We start from the raw sequence: 10,916 nt of genomic DNA, 5'->3' as shown, positions 1-10,916 counted from the left end.
AAAGGACACGCTCTACTATGCCACAGTAGACTGGACAAGCAGCTGACATCATAAGATGCCCAGCTGGTCTACCCTTAAATGCACAGTTGCGACAATGTGGTGCATTGACGCAACTAGCAGCTCTGTGGCCTTCCTGACCACACCTACGGCAGACATCGGACTTGGCCTTACATTGCGCCACTCGATGGTCAAAGCCCATGCACCGAAAACAGCCGGCAACAGGGCTGTCTGGTCGCACTCGGAAGGAAAACCACTTAATGTAGCACCTTCCCGCTTCTAAAAGGGCGGACATTACTTCCTCCGAACACTCCAGAACGACGTTAGTTTTACCATCTGGCGCCACCTTCCAGGGGCGACTGACCAACCTAACGTCGGATCTCTTTGCCTCAGGACTTAAATTCGTACTGAAGAGTTCTTCCATGAATTCCTCATGGGAGATCTCGGTGTGTACTCCTTGCACCACAACCCTTGGTCCCAACTTCCGGTTGACACTGACGTCCAACCCTACCTCCCCGAATTTTGCGTTAGTCGCCACTTTCTCCCTCTCTAAAACGGAGGGAGTGCGGATGACCGCCCCACCACCCTTTATCGGCCTTACATCATGGATCCTTACGCCGAGTGAAGGACCCACCTCCTTGACCACCTTTTTGATTACTTCCTTAGAGGAAGTTGCAGGCCCCTTACTCCTGACCACAACTGACCAGGTCTCCACCGGCTTCGGCGACATCGGCGCTATTGCCTTCAGCACTGGTGCCGGAGGGGCAGGCGCCAAAGTCGCGGGAGCCACCATTGGTTTGGTCAGACGCGATCCCCCACAACCTCCCGTAAGGGCATCCACCTGCCCGCGAAGATGAGCGTTCTCCGCAATTATGGTCATCAGGAGTGCCTCGTACTTCGAGGCAAGCTCCATAAGACCCCTCATCTCGGAAACCTCAATATTTTCCCCCCCGAAAACCAAAGCGCTAACCTCGGCTGTTACAGCTTTCATAGCTGCAACATGGGTGATAGCGCCACCCCCAACAACACCCCCCTTATTCGCAATACGCTCCCCTTTTTTACCTTTCGTCTTTTCTCCTTCACGCTTTTTGCCTCCTCCTGCCTCCTTCGCTGCTCCGGCTATGGGTTTCGACGCTCCCGTCTCGCTGGCGCTCTCGCACGACCTCCCCAACGGTGGAGTGCCCAGGCGAGCCTTTCTGCGCGGTGGGGGCTTCTCGACTTCCTTTTCGCCCGCCGATGACGCTGCCGTAATCATATCGGTTTCCGACTCCTCGCTCTCGGCGGGTGCCTTTGCTCCTCGCCTTCGTGGTGGAGACATTTTTCTCCTACCCTCGCGATCGCGTACCTACTACACAAGTACGTAACTCGCGATCCGACAAAGTTCGAAATCGGCACTCACGAACGCTTACCTGCACTACAACAATATTGTCAGTGGCCTTCAGGTTTCTTGCGGTCCACACAAAACCGGTGCCCGAACTGTTTGTGGACAATGCGGTCACTGTCTTTTGTTTTACACACACAAAACTTCACGCCAGGCAATAACACTGCCTATTGTTTGTAGCACACACCAGGCAAAAACACTGCCTATTGTTTGTAGCACACACCAGGCAAAAACACTGCCTATTGTTTTTAAGCAAACTTAAACGTGCCTAAATTGTCACTGGCCTTCGCACCAGGCAATAACACTGTCTATTGTTAGTTTTGTCACTGTACACTTGCACTATAATTTTTAAAGCAATTACCCGCGGTAATGCTTTATGTGTCTCTGGCCTTCGATTTAATTCGCGCCAGGCAATTGTATGTTTTCTATGGTTTCTGTTAACAGAAAAAATTCACTGTTTTCAACTGTCACTAAATTGTTTTATCAATGCGCGAACACGACCGTTCACTACGAGTGTCTGCAACAAAGTCGAGTAGATAGGGACAACTTTCGTTGTGGATTTACGTGAGTACCTGCCGGCGACGGCCTTACCTCACGGTGTTCAAAACACAACGGATCAATACAATGCGTTGATCAGCGCCCCAAACAAAACGAGCTTATGCAAGTATTTATTTGGATACCAGTGGCAGTGTGTCTGGGTCCACACTACCATCTTGGTATGATTCGAGACCGACCTAAAACCTCTTCCGTTTTCGGGTACGGCACCCAGTTACTTGTGTAACTTCTTCTTTTCGAACTGAAAATTCAGTTCTTCCAGCATTTAGGTTTAAACCACAGCCACCACGATACTCTCCAAAGGGCCGAACCCAATGAGCAGATTGAACAGAAGTCCAAGGGCTTTCTGCTCCCCGTGGTACCGGAAAGTCTCCGGTCAGACTGCGTAGCCTAAACTACTGCCAGTTGAGCTACCCATTACTCAAATGACTGGTGACATTTGTCGCTTGAACTTCAAATGTCTTTTTATTTGCTTTTTCATTTAAAGTGTTTCTAATATCAGTTCAAGCTGAGTATTATAGCACTATCACTCCATATACTATGCTGATATTACTGGGCAAAGAATATAATAACAGTCATAGTGCATATTGGCTTTTAGTCGCCTTTTACGACAGGCATGCCTTGCCGCGGGCATATTCTTTCCCCAAACCCGCAGGGGAAAGTAGATAGGGACAACGTCCGGTGTGTTTAACGTGAGTACCTGCCGTCGACGGCCTTATCTCACGGCGCTCAAAAGCACAGCGTATCAATACAATGCGTTGATCAGCGCCCCGAAAATGCTAGGCATTTTTCAGTACCGATTGGTAGTGTGGGATGGACACACTACACACCTTGGTAAGGTTCGAGGCCCATCTAAAACCTCTGCCGTACTTTGGGCCCGGCACCCGGTTGCAATGCAACTCCACATTGAACTGACAAAACGTCAGCTCTTCCGGCATTTGGGTATAAACCACAACCACCACGATACTCCCCGAAGGACCAGTCCGCACGAGCAGGTTGGAGCGAACTCCAAGGGCCCCTGCTCCCCGTGGTACCAGAATTAAGTCTCCGGTCAGACCTCGTAGCCGAAACTACTACCAGTTGAGCATCCATACTGCTCTGGACTGGTAACCAGGGGCTAGACCCCATTCACTCCACACAATCACTCATCTTACACACTAAAAGCTAACCCTAACCTTCAGTTAAACGCCTTCGCCGCTTAAATAACTCACGCGCAAACATTCCTAACTGTTCAGTATACTCATTGCTAGAAACTACATTACCTACACATAAACGTCCGTCTGTCCAACTAATCCCCACACCCCCAATATTCCTAATGTCTGAATACATCGGGCATTCTGCAATAACATGCACCCAATCCTCCATACGTGCCCCACACAAACACCCCGAACTATCAGAAAGGTGCCTCCGATACAAAAATGCATTCAGAGGCCCATGCCCCGTTAACAAAAATCCCAGACTCAAACAAAATCTGAAGTCTGGGTTACCCTCAACAAACGTTACATCCCGGATGTATTCATATGTCACCCGACCCTTAGGGCTATTTTCCCAACGGTCCTGCCACCTACGCCTAACCTTTAAATCCAGGAGCCTCTTGCTCTCTAGATAACCCACCCTCTCAACATCAATACCATCTGTCCAAGCTGTCCGCAGCATAGAAACACTCAAGCCCCTTCTTAATCTGAATGTAACAGCACGCTGTATAACAATCAGATCAAGAGGGGGTGCACCCAACAACACTTGCATTGCATCCGTCGAAACAGTACGACAAACAGGCAAACATGCAAGCATCATGCAACGTTGCACCGAGAGGAGTTTTCGGCGACCAGAGACCGTCATCGCTGATTCCCACCATACAGCAGCCCCATAAGTGGCACAAGCCACAAACAAGCCACGATATATGGTGCGAACAGCACGGCGTCCAAGGCCCCAATCACTCCTCAAAATGCGTCGCACTTTGCCAACAATTGCCTGCAGCCGCTCACCCACACGCACCAAATGTGGGGTGAAACACATTCTTTCTCCTATAGTCAACCCCAGGTATTTAACTTCCTTCACATACCTGATGTTGACCCCATTCACCTTGACAATCGGTGGACGAACCGGCGACAATCTGCCCTTAAGCAGCATTGTAACCGTTTTGTCCACCGATATGTCAACCCCCACATCTAAACCCCAGCTATTTACAATTTCTAAAAATTGTCCCCCCGACCGTTCTAACTCAGACCGCGATCGACCCTCAACGAGAAGAAGAAGGTCGTCCGCATACGCACAACATTTACAGAGGGGCTCGAGCTGTCCAAGCAGAGAGTCCATCATAAGGTTCCAAAAGTAGATAGGGACAGAGGGAATCTCGTTAATCCATTCATGCGCGTCACTAATTAGATGACGAGGCATTTGGCTACCTTAAGAGAGTCATAGTTACTCCCGCCGTTTACCCGCGCTTACTTGAATTTCTTCACTTTGACATTCAGAGCACTGGGCAGAAATCACATTGTGTCAACACCCGTTAGGGCCATCACAATGCTTTGTTTTAATTAGACAGTCGGATTCCCCAAGTCCGTGCCAGTTCTGAATTGATTGTTAATTGATAATCGTTATAATTTAAAAAGTATCTATAGAATAATAAAACCTTTAGAAATTTTAGCAAGAAAGTTCCACAATTGGCTACGTAACTACTATCCGGGGAACAAGAATCGAAATTCTCTATTTACCCAGAACGAGTACATAAACCATGGTATTGCTTCCCAATTCAAGCCCGACTATCTCAATCTTCAGAGCCAATCCTTATCCCGAAGTTACGGATCTAATTTGCCGACTTCCCTTACCTACATTATTCTATCGACTAGAGACTCTTCACCTTGGAGACCAGTTGCGGATATTGGTACGGCCTGTTGAGAAGTTTGCGTAACCCCACCATAAATTTTCAAGGTCCGAGGAGAAAATATCGACACAACAGTAAATGTCATGCTCTTCTAGTCCATCTACCATATCTCTCTTCGAAAGACTTCCATGGTAGTACGACTATAAAACAGAAAAGAAAACTCTTCCGATACCTCTCGACGGCTTCTTTATGGTCGTTCCTGTTGCCAGGATGAGCACAAGGCCCATTTTTAATAACAAACGGATACTCAACAGGTTACGGAATTGGAACCGTATTCCCTTTCGTTCAAAATTATTCAAGTGTTTAATTACTATGGAATAAAAATTCATTCATTTCATTTCATTAAAACTTGAAAATTTTCGGCTTTCGCCTTGAACTTAGGACCGACTAACTCGTGATCAACCACTGTTCACACGAAACCCTTCTCCACTTCAGTCCTCCAAGGTCTCATTCGATTATTTGCTACTACCACCAAGATCTGTACCAATAGCGGCTCCATGCAGGCTTACGCCAAACACTTCTCAGCACACCATTGTACCCTCCTACTCACTAAAGTTTCAAAATTTATAATCCAACCGAAATTGTATTATAAATCATGTACTTTCGCGGTAATGTATAGGTATACAACTTAAGCGCCATCCATTTTAAGGGCTAGTTGCTTCGGCAGGTGAGTTGTTACACACTCCTTAGCGGATTACGACTTCCATGTCCACCGTCCTGCTGTTTTAAGCAACCAACGCCTTTCGTGGTATCTGCATGAGTTGTTATTTTAGGCACCGTAACATTACGTTTGGTTCATCCCACAGCGCCAGTTCTGCTTACCAAAAGTGGCCCACTGGGCACATTATATCATAACCTCAACCTTCATATCAAGAAAGGTGAGGTTCTTACCCATTTAAAGTTTGAGAATAGGTTAAGGTCGTTTCGATCCTAAGGCCTCTAATAATTCGCTTTACCAGATAAGATTATTTTACATAATTTTTAAATGCACCAGCTATCCTGAGGGAAACTTCGGAGGGAACCAGCTACTATATGGTTCGATTGGTCTTTCGCCCCTATACTCAATTCTGACAATCGATTTGCACGTCAGAACTGTTTCGGTCTTCCATCAGGGTTTCCCCTGACTTCAACCTGATCAAGTATAGTTCACCATCTTTCGGGTCACAGCATATATGCTCAAGGTACGCTCCAGTTAGAGGTATAAATAATAATAAATTATCATTATACATAACTATATGGAACGGCCAGGGATTGAATTAATAATGTAATACATTAAAAATTAATCCCATTATTAATACAGTTAAGTTAATTTCGCCATTAGGTTTAATATAACCCAATGACTTGCACATATGTTAGACTCCTTGGTCCGTGTTCCAAGACGGGTCCCGATGGTATCCTGAATCTTTCGCATTGTTAATCATATAAATGCATACAATTAATATTAAAATCAATGATAATAATATTATTGTAAAATTCAAAAGAATTTTAGCATTATATATAATAAAATCTATCAACACTTTATCAAATCATCAGTAATTATTCTATGTTAATAAGCTAAAAGCAAATTAATTTGAATAAACTTAAAAACCAATGATCTTTTGATAAATATTTTATTATGTTAATAGATTACAATGTCCTTATATGAAAAAAATGCACACTATTACTATAATATTTAAAATTAAATACTACAGTTATAATGATGAATTTTTCATAATGGATATTCAGGTTCATCGGGCTTAACCTCTAAGGAGTTTCACGTACTATTTAACTCTCTATTCAGAGTTCTTTTCAACTTTCCCTCACGGTACTTGTTTACTATCGGTCTCATGGTTATATTTAGTTTTAGATGGAGTTTACCACCCACTTAGTGCTGCACTATCAAGCAACACGACTCTTTGGAAATATCTTTCTAGTAATCATTAACGTTATACGGGCCTGGCACCCTCTATTGGTAAATGGCCTCATTTAAGAAGGACTTAAATCGTTAATTTCTCATACTAGATATTAAGATATTCCATACACTGCATCTCACATTTGCCATATAGACAAAGTGACTTAGTGCTGAACTATTTTCTTTTCGCTCGCCGCTACTAAGAAAATCCTTGTTAGTTTCTTTTCCTCCCCTCATTAATATGCTTAAATTCAGGGGGTAGTCCCATATGAGTTGAGGTTGTATAAAATATATTTTAGATTGATTTGTTTATTTTTATTTAATTTTTTTGCTATTTGCTATTTTAAAGAAATATATTTTTATATCTTGATTACTCAAATATTATTCAATCTTTTCATCCCTTTTTAAAATTCATAATATAATAATTAATAAAATTAACAACATTATTCCTCCACATATCATATATTTTTTTTTATTATAAATTTTTCTCAATACAATAGAGTGAATTAATTCTAGAATAAAAATTTATTTTATGCTAGACATTCCTCTTATGTATTATTTAATATAATTTAAATAATGTTGAAAATTTTTTCTTTTATGGGAATACTAAGATTCTCATTTATCATAAATTTTCGTTCAAATATGAGGTATTCAAAAATATATTTTCTATATTTCTTTTTATGCTATTAATATTATGGATTGAAAAATACAATCCAATAATATGCCATATGCTTAAATTCTATTAATTGACTAAAAGAATAAGCAACTAATTTAGCATAGTCTTACAACCCTCAACCATATGTAGTCCAAGCAGCACTTTAAAATTAATTAAAGTACATAACAGCATGGACCGCAATATGCGTTCAAAATGTCGATGTTCATGTGTCCTGCAGTTCACACGATGACGCACAGTTTGCTGCGTTCTTCATCGACCCATGAGCCGAGTGATCCACCGCTTAGAGTGATAATTTTTTTGTATTTTTTTTAATTCAAAGTCAAAGAATTTTAATTTATTGAAAGTATTAATAATTAATCAATAATAAATTTTTAATACAAAAGTTTAAAACATCTTTCAATAAATTGTAATTTTAAACCCAAACATTTGCAGCTGCGCATGTCTTAGGTCAACAAAAAAAGTAATACCTTTTATATATTATTTTCTTCTCTATTTGTGCGTTTTCTTTTTTTAATTTTTCAACATGTTTTTAATCACAAATAGAAAATACCATAAAAAAAAGGTATTACACACGTTAATGTGAACAAGTTAACTTATCATTTATAATATTTTATATAAATATCACAATTAAATATTATTTTCTATATAAATAATAAGTACAGCTATATGTTTAAAGGTTATTTTATTGCGTTCAAATACAATGTATGCGAAGTTCACAATATAATATATATTGTCATAATGCATTACAAGGAGTTAAAAAAAAAAAAAAACAGAAAAACATTCAAAACATTGTATAATTCAAAACATTTTGAATGAAAAGAACAAAAAGAAAACTTTTTTTCTTTTTTATTCTCTTTTTTTATTTTGTTTTTATATAATTATTTTTTTTTTCTTTTCGGACAGGAACACAATAATGATCCTTCCGCAGGTTCACCTACGGAAACCTTGTTACGACTTTTACTTCCTCTAAATAATCAAGTTCGGTCAACTTTTGCGAAACAACCGTGAAACACAAGGCGTCACAGTGATCACGTCCGGAGACCTCACTAAATAATTCAATCGGTAGTAGCGACGGGCGGTGTGTACAAAGGGCAGGGACGTAATCAATGCGAGTTAATGACTCACACTTACTGGGAATTCCAAGTTCATGTGAACAGTTTCAGTTCACAATCCCAAGCATGAAAGTGGTTCAGCGGTTTACCCGGACCTCTCGGTCTAGGAAATACACGTTGATACTTTCATTGTAGCGCGCGTGCAGCCCAGGACATCTAAGGGCATCACAGACCTGTTATTGCTCAATCTCGTTACTGCTAGACGCAATTTGTCCATTTAAGAAGCTAGTGTCCTTATAATGGGACAAACCAACAGGTACGACTCCACTTATATAAACACATTCAAACACTTGTACATTCAAGATGAACGCATGAATGAAGGCTATATAAGCTTCAACACCATAATCCTGAAAGCATCTATTTAATATATTTGAGTCTCGTTCGTTATCGGAATTAACCAGACAAATCACTCCACGAACTAAGAACGGCCATGCACCACCACCCATAGATTCGAGAAAGAGCTATCAATCTGTCTTACACGCTTATGTTCGGACCTGGTAAGTTTTCCCGTGTTGAGTCAAATTAAGCCGCAGGCTCCACTCCTGGTGGTGCCCTTCCGTCAATTCCTTTAAGTTTCAGCTTTGCAACCATACTTCCCCCGGAGCCCAAAAGCTTTGGTTTCCCGGGAAGCGACTGAGAGAGCCATAGTAGTAGCTACACCCAATTGCTAGCTGGCATCGTTTATGGTTAGAACTAGGGCGGTATCTGATCGCCTTCGAACCTCTAACTTTCGTTCTTGATTAATGAAAACATCTTTGGCAAATGCTTTCGCTTAAGTTAGTCTTACGACGGTCCAAGAATTTCACCTCTCGCGTCGTAATACTAATGCCCCCAAACTGCTTCTATTAATCATTACCTCTTGATCTAAAAACCAATAAAAGTAGAACAGAGGTCTTATTTCATTATTCCATGCACAAAATATTCAGGCATTTGGAGCCTGCTTTAAGCACTCTAATTTGTTCAAAGTAATTGTACCGGCCCACAACAATACTCGATGAAGAGCACTGAAGCAGGTTTAAATAGGAGGAATATATAAAAAATACATTGTATTAATTATATATAAGAACTCCACCGGTAATACGCTTACATACATAAGGTAATGTACATACCACAATTATAGTTGTACTACCCGTATGAAGCACAAATTCAACTACGAACGTTTTAACCGCAACAACTTTAATATACGCTATTGGAGCTGGAATTACCGCGGCTGCTGGCACCAGACTTGCCCTTCAATAGGTCCTTGTTAAAGGATTTAAAGTGTACTCATTCCAATTACAGGGCCTCGGATATGAGTCCTGTATTGTTATTTTTCGTCACTACCTCCCCGAACTGGGAGTGGGTAATTTACGCGCCTGCTGCCTTCCTTAGATGTGGTAGCCGTTTCTCAGGCTTCCTCTCCGGAATCGAACCCTGATTCCCCGTTACCCGTTGCAACCATGGTAGTCCTAGATACTACCATCAAAAGTTGATAGGGCAGACATTTGAAAGATCTGTCGTCGGTACGAGACCATACGATCTGCAAGTTATCTAGAGTTCAACCATTATAACGATCGAATAATCGCTTGGTTTTAGCCTAATAAAAGCACACGTTCCAAAAGGTCCGTGTTTATTTTGCATGTATTAGCTCTAGAATTACCACAGTTATCCAAGTAACTGTTAACGATCTATGGAACCATAACTGATATAATGAGCCTTTTGCGGTTTCACTTTTAATTTGTTTGTACTTAGACATGCATGGCTTAATCTTTGAGACAAGCATATAACTACTGGCAGGATCAACCAGAATAATATATATTTCTTTTTTATATAATATTTTTTATATTATATAAAAGTTTAAAATGATATTTTCTTATTTGAAAATTATACACAAATACACAAAACATAAAACATAAAAACATTTACAATATACAAAACAATTTTTCTATGTTTCTTTCTATATTATATTCCTTTAAATTGATTTTTTTTTCATTATATTTCATTTCTATTGTGTGATTTTGTAATGGATTTTTTTAATTTTTGTTTTGGTATCGTGAAAAGAATTTTCGTTCTCTATACATATTATTATTTAATTATGTAAGAACGATATTTCTTCTTATATTGGCAAAATTTTCAAATAATATCATTCTGTACATTTTACTTTATTTCAATGCATATAGTAATATATATACCTTTTTTTAAGAGTATATACATTTTTTTCTTGATTTGAAATTAATAATTTCAAATTCTATTATATTTATTTCAATAATAAATATTTGATATAAAGTATTTTCGGGTGCAACACATTAATATTTTATTTTATTTAAAAACCATCCTTTTACACATATATTTTATGAGTAAATATTAGAATAGCTCACAAATAAAACTAAAATATTGTTTAATATTTATTTCTACAATATGTTAGTATAGAATAATAGAAT

At 40.1% G+C, this 10,916-nt stretch overlaps 2 non-coding genes and 1 pseudogene across 2 annotated transcripts; all 3 read right to left on the bottom strand.

The window, feature by feature from the left end:
* Positions 1–4,213: 4,213 nt before the first annotated feature.
* Positions 4,214–6,990, bottom strand: LOC138858473 (large subunit ribosomal RNA; annotated as a pseudogene).
* Positions 6,991–7,493: 503 nt separating this feature from the next.
* Positions 7,494–7,672, bottom strand: LOC138858500 (5.8S ribosomal RNA). The gene has a single exon (XR_011397599.1). It is a non-coding gene; the product is annotated as a 5.8S ribosomal RNA (ribosomal RNA).
* A 623-nt stretch (positions 7,673–8,295) lies between these two features.
* On the bottom strand, positions 8,296–10,285 carry LOC138858380 (small subunit ribosomal RNA). Its single transcript, XR_011397514.1, has one exon. It is a non-coding gene; the product is annotated as a small subunit ribosomal RNA (ribosomal RNA).
* Positions 10,286–10,916: the final 631 nt, after the last annotated feature.

The sequence above is a fragment of the Bactrocera oleae genome, unplaced genomic scaffold (genome assembly GCF_042242935.1).
Source record: "Bactrocera oleae isolate idBacOlea1 unplaced genomic scaffold, idBacOlea1 ctg00000009.1, whole genome shotgun sequence".
NCBI classification, from domain to species: Eukaryota; Metazoa; Arthropoda; class Insecta; order Diptera; family Tephritidae; genus Bactrocera; species Bactrocera oleae.
The sequence above is the reverse complement of the archived record's forward strand: the minus strand, read 5'-3'. Positions and strand labels throughout refer to the sequence as shown.